The sequence below is a fragment of the Rutidosis leptorrhynchoides genome, chromosome 7 (genome assembly GCF_046630445.1).
Source record: "Rutidosis leptorrhynchoides isolate AG116_Rl617_1_P2 chromosome 7, CSIRO_AGI_Rlap_v1, whole genome shotgun sequence".
Classification (NCBI taxonomy): Eukaryota; Viridiplantae; Streptophyta; class Magnoliopsida; order Asterales; family Asteraceae; genus Rutidosis; species Rutidosis leptorrhynchoides.
In genome coordinates, this window is record NC_092339.1 from 293073620 (window position 1) to 293082656 (window position 9037).

The window sequence follows — 9037 nt, forward strand, 5'->3', positions numbered from 1 at the left end:
TCGATACATAACATTCATATCAATTGGTGGCAATTATCATGTCCACATAATTCAATGGTGGCAATTATCATGTCCACATAATTCAATGTGGCAATTATCATGTCCACATAATTCAATGGTGGCAATTATCATGTCCACATAATTCAATGGTAATCCGCAGAACTTCTGTCTGCATAATAATTCATTCGAGGAATGTTTTGCTTGTGTCTATCTCGTCAAACATTTATAAAAGCATTTCATGTATTCGTAGTTCAAAATATATTTCAAAAGCATTTAATAAAGCAGTTATAAAAACAGCGCATGTATTCTCAGTCCCAAAAATATAAAGAGTAAAAGGGATTCAAATGAACTCACCATACTGTATTTTGTAGTAAAAATACATAGAACGACATTGAATAAGTATATGGTTGTCCTCGAATTCACGAACCTATATCATTTGTATATTCATTAATACATATATAATCGTAATTGAATATATGTATTATTATTAGTGATTTTTAATTGTTATTTTTACCTATGTTTTTCATTAATAATCTAATGAATTAAGATTTATATCTTTATAATATATTTATAATAATATTTTTCATATATAAATATATATATATACTTCTTTATAAAATATTTATATTCGTAATACTTTTCATATATATATTTATATATATAAGTTGTATGTATAATAATAGAGTTAATAATAATAAAAGTGTCATATTTTTATAACGATAATGATAATAATAATAATAATAATACATATAGTAATAATGATAATACTTAAAAATAATCTTAACCATAATAACAATAGAATTAATAATATTATTATTAATAATAATAAAGGTAATAATAACAATAACAATACTTAGTAATAATTTTAATAATGTCAAATAATACCTTAGGAGTAATAAAAAGAATTAAGTTGCCAAGGACGGGAATCGAACCAACGACCTTTCGATAACCCAAATCTCCCTCAACCATTCTGCTATTTCAATTTATCCGTTTTATTCCCCCAACAAATACATATAACCCGTACTTCTGTTATATCTTGGCCACATCTTTCAGCCCAACATTAAGATTTTCGGCCCAACCAAAAATGATTTAATCATAGCCTGGTTACAACTTGAGCCCAAAATCCTTTTAGTGTTCAATATTGATTCGTATTTTAGGGTAACACTTGAATTATAACCACAGATGGGTCGGTTTTGGGGGTGTCGATTGGACAAGGAAAAAAAAACTAGTAATCGATCAGAGGTTATGGAAATCGAAAAGTGATTGTGGTGGTGATTATTATCAACGTATTATCATCATCAATTATCATCAAGTCATCACCATCTTCTTCCTTTATCATCATCTCGTCTTCATCATCCTGCATCATGTAATCTCCATCGTCATCATCATCCATATGATATCCATCACTATCATCGTTATCATAATAGTCCATTATCATCATCTTTACCTTCGTTTATTATTTCATCTTAATACCAATATCCTCATCATGAATCCAATAACACAAAAAGTCCCCAACTTGGTTTATAAAAGTCACCATCATCAATAAAAAAAAATTATAAATGCCAATAAGATGCCATAAGTGTCGGCCAAGATTTTTGAGTGTCCCCCATGAATCATGATCGACTTTGTTTAAAGTTTTGTATAAAGAAATTCCACTACCCTTAACTTGGCCCCTTTAATCTCGTGACCCCTCATATCTCCCAATTACAATCGACATCTTTGCTCTTCAAGCATATTAAAAAGCTCTATAATTCACTAAACACAATGATTAACAAGAAGTGGTCTGGCTCGAGATTGATTGCTAACAGATTCGTACGAGTGATATGGATATGTAACAAAGAGTTAAACAGGAATATTAATTAGAAAAAGAAAAGAAATAAACAGATTGTGATATTTGACTGATTCATACATATTTCCTTTTTCTTTTATGTTTTATAGATTATAAATAATATAAATATATTATTAATTATATTACTAATTAATAATAATAATAATAATAGTAATAATAATAATCTTATTATTATTTATACATATAAAAATACTGTTAATAATAATATAATGATAGTACTAATAACAAAAATGATAATTCAGTAAGTTTACCAATAATTAATAATAAAAATGATAACAATAATATTACTAATTAAATGTATCCAATTTCATGTATATGTTATATGTATATAATGATATTGATAATAATGATATTAATATTAATAATACTAATGAAAGTAATAACAACTATATTTTAACTTGTGATTACATCTTTATATATTAATATTACAATTTTAATTATGTAATATTATTGAATATATATTTAATATCATATATTGAATATTTACCATTTATATATTTTAATATTTTACAATATACGTCTAATTATTAGTTTTGTATATATATATATATTCTAATAACAACTTAATTATTTATATTTTATTATCTCTAATTATTATATATACATATTTATTTTCAAATAATTGTTCATGAATCGTTGGAAATAGTCAAGGTCAAATGAATATAAGAAACAGTTCAAGGTTTTTGAGACTCGACCTTACAGAATTTGCTTATCGTGTCAAAAATATTAAAACGTATCAAGAATTTGGTTTAAAATTAGTCGAAATTTTCCGGGTCACTACAGTACCTACCCGTTAAAGAAATTTCGTCCCGAAATTTGAGTGGTGACAGTTGGAATTGAAATTGAGAATGTTTTAGTACCAGATTTGGACTTAGAATTTTAATATAAAGATTTTAATCGTCTAAGAATGTTTCATCGAAGAAAAATGATATGATTAAAGATTTCTTCGAGGTGGATACGCAGATAGTTTTATGAATGCCTCTCTCGGGTTGAGTTCGGGTTCATAATGAATTCGAATCAAGTAACATGGTTCATGATGAATACAAGTCAAGTAACACGGTTCATAATGATGGTAATGTTGATCAAGTATTACCATCATCACGTTCCATTAGAACTTTCGCATGACTTACTCTAATATAATAACGTTGATCAAGTGTCATTATATTACATTAATTCATGCTTTCATTCCAATATTACTCAAGAATATCCAAGGATTTAAACTCCTAGGGTTTCACTAAAATTTAGAACTCCAAGCAGTTTTCGATATGATGTACTAAGGATAGAATGACGGCGAGAATAATTACAAACAAAAATGATACAAAGATACCTTCTGAAATGTCGAGGATATTTACGATATAGCGATATCATAGAAATATTGAAGATATTATACTGTAGAAAGCAGATTTCGATGTTTTTCCGAGCTTTTTCTAACACCCAGTCTTTTATTATCAAACTTTTGACTGTTACAGTGTAGCGACCCCGACAAATCGTCAAGTGACGGCGTCGGCTACGTGGGTCCCATTACCTGATTATAAGTCTTTAAGATAACGTTTGACCAAAATATGTCGCCTTCATTTCAAAATAAAGATTGTTTCAAAGTTTACAAGAATTGTTCAACCAAAAGTCAAGTTACAAGGTTATAAGTACAAACGAAATCTAGGCGACACGGTTTAAAGTAAAGTCAAAAGACGCTCCATGAAATGCATGTATACTCGACATCCAATGCAAGTATCAAATAATGAGCGAAAGCATGTTTCACATATCGTGCAAGACCTGAGAAAAACATAGAAATCTGTCAACGAAAACGTTGGTGAAATCATAGGTTTAAGTAAGTAAGTGAGTAAAAGTAAGTAAGTCGAACCACAAGGTTTGCAAAGTTGAAATAATAGTAATACATTCTAAAAGTTAATATTCACGAGCACCCAATTATCAAAGCTTAACATTCCATCCATTGTATACCCCATCCATAGTGCTAGAACAAACACTGATTCTCGAAAATATATTTCATCCGTAGACGGTAGCGAACCGTCAAAGATGAGGGTTGTCAAACCCATATGGCCATATAACATAAGTTCTTGCTTACACCATCTGATGTAACTAATGATAATCGGATTGAGGCTTTTTGTTCTAAACTCGTATGTAGAATGTTTGTTTTCCCGTTCTTGTGTTCACTTAGTTCAAAAGAATCGTTTATGTTTTCTCATCCCAAATATAAGTTCAAAAAGAGTAAAAGTGGGACTATGATCTCACCTTGAGTGCAAGAGTTAATAAAGTACTTCGACAAGTAAACGCGTGCAAAGACAAAGCTAGTCTTGACCTAAACATATAGGTTATATCAATAACGGTAAACACAAACGGTCAAAGATGTTCAATTAGTCCTATGGCTCGTTACGACTCGATTAATATAGCATGTGAATCAATTAGTCAAGTTTCATGCACGATACAAGTAACTAAGCATGTTAGAACGATCGTATAATTGTTTGGTTAAGTTTGACTAAAAGTCAAACTTGGTCAAAGTCAAGGTCAACGGGGTCGGGTCGGGTATCCGACAATTTTCCCATGATGAGAAATCATTTATGAGCAGAATGGCCAAGTTTCATGTTAATCGGAGTTACGGTTAAGCGGGAAACATTTTGTGAAAGGAAAAATAAAAACAAAAATGAGCTGGGCATATGCGCGGCGCGCAATGAGTTGCGCGGCGCGCACCCAAGTGTAAATCCTGGTCAGAACTTAACCACGAAGGCAAACATCTGGGATTTCTAATTCTGCGCGGCGCGCGGGTATATGCGCGGCGCGCAATACCTGGGAAACATGCAGTTTGCAGAAAAATGGTCCAAGTCACGAACCAAAACTCAAATTAACATATTTTATGAACCGAAAACATCCAAAATGCATACTATATATCATTGGAAAGGTAATTTGACAAGGAAAACAACTAAGCACATTTCATCAAGAAATTCATCACTAACAACAACCAAAAACCGCATTAAACGTTCATAATCAAAGTTTCAAGTTCTAAAAACGCATTTCATGATTCGGGCAACCAATTTACATGTATGATATGCCGTTTCGAAGGTAATCAAACACACATTGCAACTAAACACTTATCAACAACAATTCATAGCATTTGATGCACCAAAAGTTCATATAAAGCTTATCAAACCCTAATCCAAAATCACCAAAATCACTAATCAAGTTTATGAAGTTTTCTTAATCAACCTATACATCAAAACGAAGCTAAAGATACTAGTAACACTTTTAAAACATGCACTTTAACAATCTAACAACATTTGATCATCCAAAATCAAGGATTAAGCAAGCAATTTTCATATTCAAGCTAGTTACACCAAAAACAACAAATCGAGCATACAAATTACATACACGACATCACAATGAGCCATAGACACTAATTAACACACTTTTAAGTCAAGAACACAAATTTAAAGAAATCTAGTGTTTTAGAAATGGTACCCAAAATCGAAGTAGTTAGCATCAAATCGAAGAGGATGATGAGAGGATCAAGAATATGTAATTTATTTGGTTGCTAGCTCCCTAATCCGGATTTAGATGATGAATTTATGTTAGAAAGTTGAGAGGATTTGGAAGTATCAAAAGGAGAAAGAGAGAGATGAATGAGAGGAGGAGGTTGAAGGTTTGACTAGTTGACCTAGTCAAATCTTTGGCCTCTTTGCAAGTTTGGTCCCTCTAGTTTCAAAGCGGGTGCGGGAAATAACCAAACGAATATTTAAAACGCTCGAGTAAACGGGTGACGTTATAATTAAATAACGAGGATATTATGAACATTAGTTAACGAAAGATGCCAAATTAAATGACGAAAGATATTATTTAAAAAAAAAAGACGGTGTTAAAATAAATTTAACGGAAAAATACGGGATGTTACATTATCCACACCTCAAAAGAAATTTCGTCCCGAAATTTAGTTGGAAGTAATAGTCGATGTCTCTTACTCGAGACCTAGTGTAGTAACTCTACGAATGATTGAAGGTACGTTCTTGGACATTCCACGAATCCGGATAGTCGGGGTGTTACGTTGTATTAGGGCTTGGTTTTACGATCCACAAGGTCAGCCGGTTTTTCCTATGAGGAGGAGTTTGTCATCAATAGTTGGTGCATCTAGAAGGATTGCACGTTCCTGTTCCGCAGGACACGTTTCTAAGTTTGTTACACGAAATGTAAGGTAAACGGAAACTTAATTGAGTTGGAAGTTCTAAACGGTAGGAAGCGGTTCCAATACGCCCCAAGGTTTCAAAAGGTTCAATATTGCGGCTATAGCCTTTCTCGATTTCCTAAAATGGATTTTACCTTTCCAAGGTGCGGTTTCTCAATATTACGCGATTACACACTGGGATTTGTGAGGTTTTCATCTAAGTTTGGTATGACTCTTTTGGGCGACTACGGGTCGTCTCGAGCCCTTCTCGGACTTGGATTATCTCAATTGTTGTTTCTTGGATGAGTTAAGATTCGGTGTTTTGTTTGCCACATGCTTTGGTCCAACGAATAGGGGTATGACATTAGCGGTCATATAGGGTTTCGGAAAGTGCGTGTGAACACACGAGTGGTAACTACTGTTGTAAGAGGGATCTACTAAAGGTGACAATACGAGTTTGTGACATGTCTTTCCAAGACGTAAATCGTTCGTTTGCTCGGTTCGTCGGTTTGTGGGTGGTACGCGGTACTCATGTCTAAGCGGGTCTCCAAGGTTTCTTGCAAAACTAGAAGTGAAACGAGTATTTCGATACGTGATAATTGACAAAGATGCACCGTGTTGGAATAGAATCTCTTAATATACGTTTGAACAAGTTAGTTAGGGTTCGAAAATGTTCGTTAGAACTATTCACCCTCGTGGCGAATACTAATGTAATATGAGGAATTTCTTTAAACGGAAATGCGAGCGATAAAGATAGGAGTGAAATGAGGACTTAGAATAGGATGAGCTTGCATCTCGAGGTTGCCATAACGTGCCTCTAGTTGTCAAAAGTTGAAGTCTGAAAGAGAAACGAGGTAGTACACGTAGTTGTATAGTTCGGGGTTGAATAATAGTTGACCGATTATCAGAAACACAAGGGCGTTAAGTCAAAGAAGAGTGAAGTATCGTTGGATTGTGTGTTATCTTAAATTCCAGTAATATCAGACGGTGACGGTGAAATAACAGAGGTATGTAGTGTGGTACGTGATGACGAGAAGTTTGATCGGATCCACAATTTAGTATTCGAATTCTTCGTGTAAAATAACGAATTTTAGTTATGTTGATTTTTGAGTCGAGAGAGTATGCCTTTCGGCGTTCAAATAGAAATATTTCCATGTTCGAGTTCCATCTGTTGCTATACGATGTTAACTAGAAATGTTGGTGTGAAGAATCACGCTCAAGGTTCGAACACGGAGAGGTTTAGAGTTTTCCTTAGTGAGTTAACGAGTTTAAAAGTCGTGTGACACCGTGTGATACCATTCTGTAACACCCCAGCTTAACATGACCACAATATTGTCCGCTTTGCCCGCAGGCGCACGGCTTTTTCTTGGCGATAACACACGAGAAAAGTCAGAAATTAATCTTCGGTAACAACCGGTGAGATCTAATATTTTTACGAATATAAGTCTGAGTTGGGAGAGTTTCCTGATTACATGTGGCTTGATTTCGAGATTGATTGTAATGCCTTGACCATTAACATCATGGTCTAGAAAATTGGACTTCGTTCAACAGAAATTCTCACTCGGAGAATTTGGTATAAAGTTGCTCTTTTCTCAAAAGTTCGAGCGTAAGATGGTGATGTTGTTCGTTTTCCTTCTTTACTTAAATAAGTTAAGATGTCATCTATAAATACGATAACAGATTTGTCTAGATAAGTTGCATACGTGGTTTAGGAAGTTCATGAATACGGACGGAGTCCTAAATAAATCAAACGGTACTAAGAGAGATTTACAACTAACGTTGCGAGTTCGGAAATGGCTTAGGAGACATCGTCTCCCTTAACCCCCAATTGATGATAACCGGAACGGAGGTCGATTTGGAACATACGGGATTCGTGCAAATAATCATGAGGTCATGGATGCGAGGGAGAGGGTATCGGTTTCCAACCGAAAATTTCTTAGTTCACAATAATCTATACATAAATGTAGGGCAACAATTTCTCCTTAATGAATAGGTTTTGAGTTCCTTAGTTCTATTGGTGTCGAGTTCAATTTCTTAACGTATATCCTCCGATAATATTTATAGGTACACAATATTTTTCCGTTGGTCGCTTAAATCGTCTAAGTAGTATCTGGGGGAAAGAGGTGGAATATAAAGAGCACGAGTCAAATCATTGGTTATAAAACGTCTAACGGTACTAGAATCGAATAAGTATGAAATATACGGTTTGTTGTGAAGAAACGTACCCGTGACTGGTCCATCGTCGTCTAGGGCATCCTAGGCGTTGATGTTGAAAGTTCAACGGCGTGCGTTGGGGTTGATTTTCTTATTTGGGCATTCATTCCTAAAATGACCCGTTTGACCACATTCGAAGCAAGCACCCGTCCTGTGTGCGTTGGGCATCATTCGAGCGACGGGGGTGGTACTTCCACAACGTTTGGCGACGTGACCACTTCCTTGGCGCCGGTGGCGAAACCTGCCACATCCTTCAAAGTGATGCTTGTGGTATTCGTTACAAAAAGGTAGTTTTCCGGCATAGCCTTTCTTTTCGTTGGAGGTGAAAGGCTTCTTGGCGGGGTTGTTGTTATTGTTGTGGTTGCTAAATTGAGAGGCTCCCCATGTTCTTTTGTTGTTACTCGGGTGGTTCTCGACCATTGGTGCCGGTGCTTCCATTTCATTCACCGTTTCCAAAGTTTGGTGGGCCTTTGCTAAAGCCTCTTGTAGGTTAGTGGGTTGGGATGTCATTACCCCGTGTTGAATGCTCTTAGGGAGGCCATCCATGTAAAGTTCGACTCTTAGGGATTCGGGAGTCATGAGATTTGGACACATTGAGACTAGTTCAGTAAACCGTTGATTATAAGCTTCGAGGTCGTTCCCGACCGTTTTTAAATTCCTTAGACCCTGCTCGAGCCTTCGAGTCTCGTCGCGCGGGAAGTATTCGGTGATCATTCTTTCTCTTAATTCGGTCCAAGAGAGTGTGTGGGCTTCATCGCTTCCCACTAATTGTACATACGTGATCCACCATGAGAGAGCAATACCGG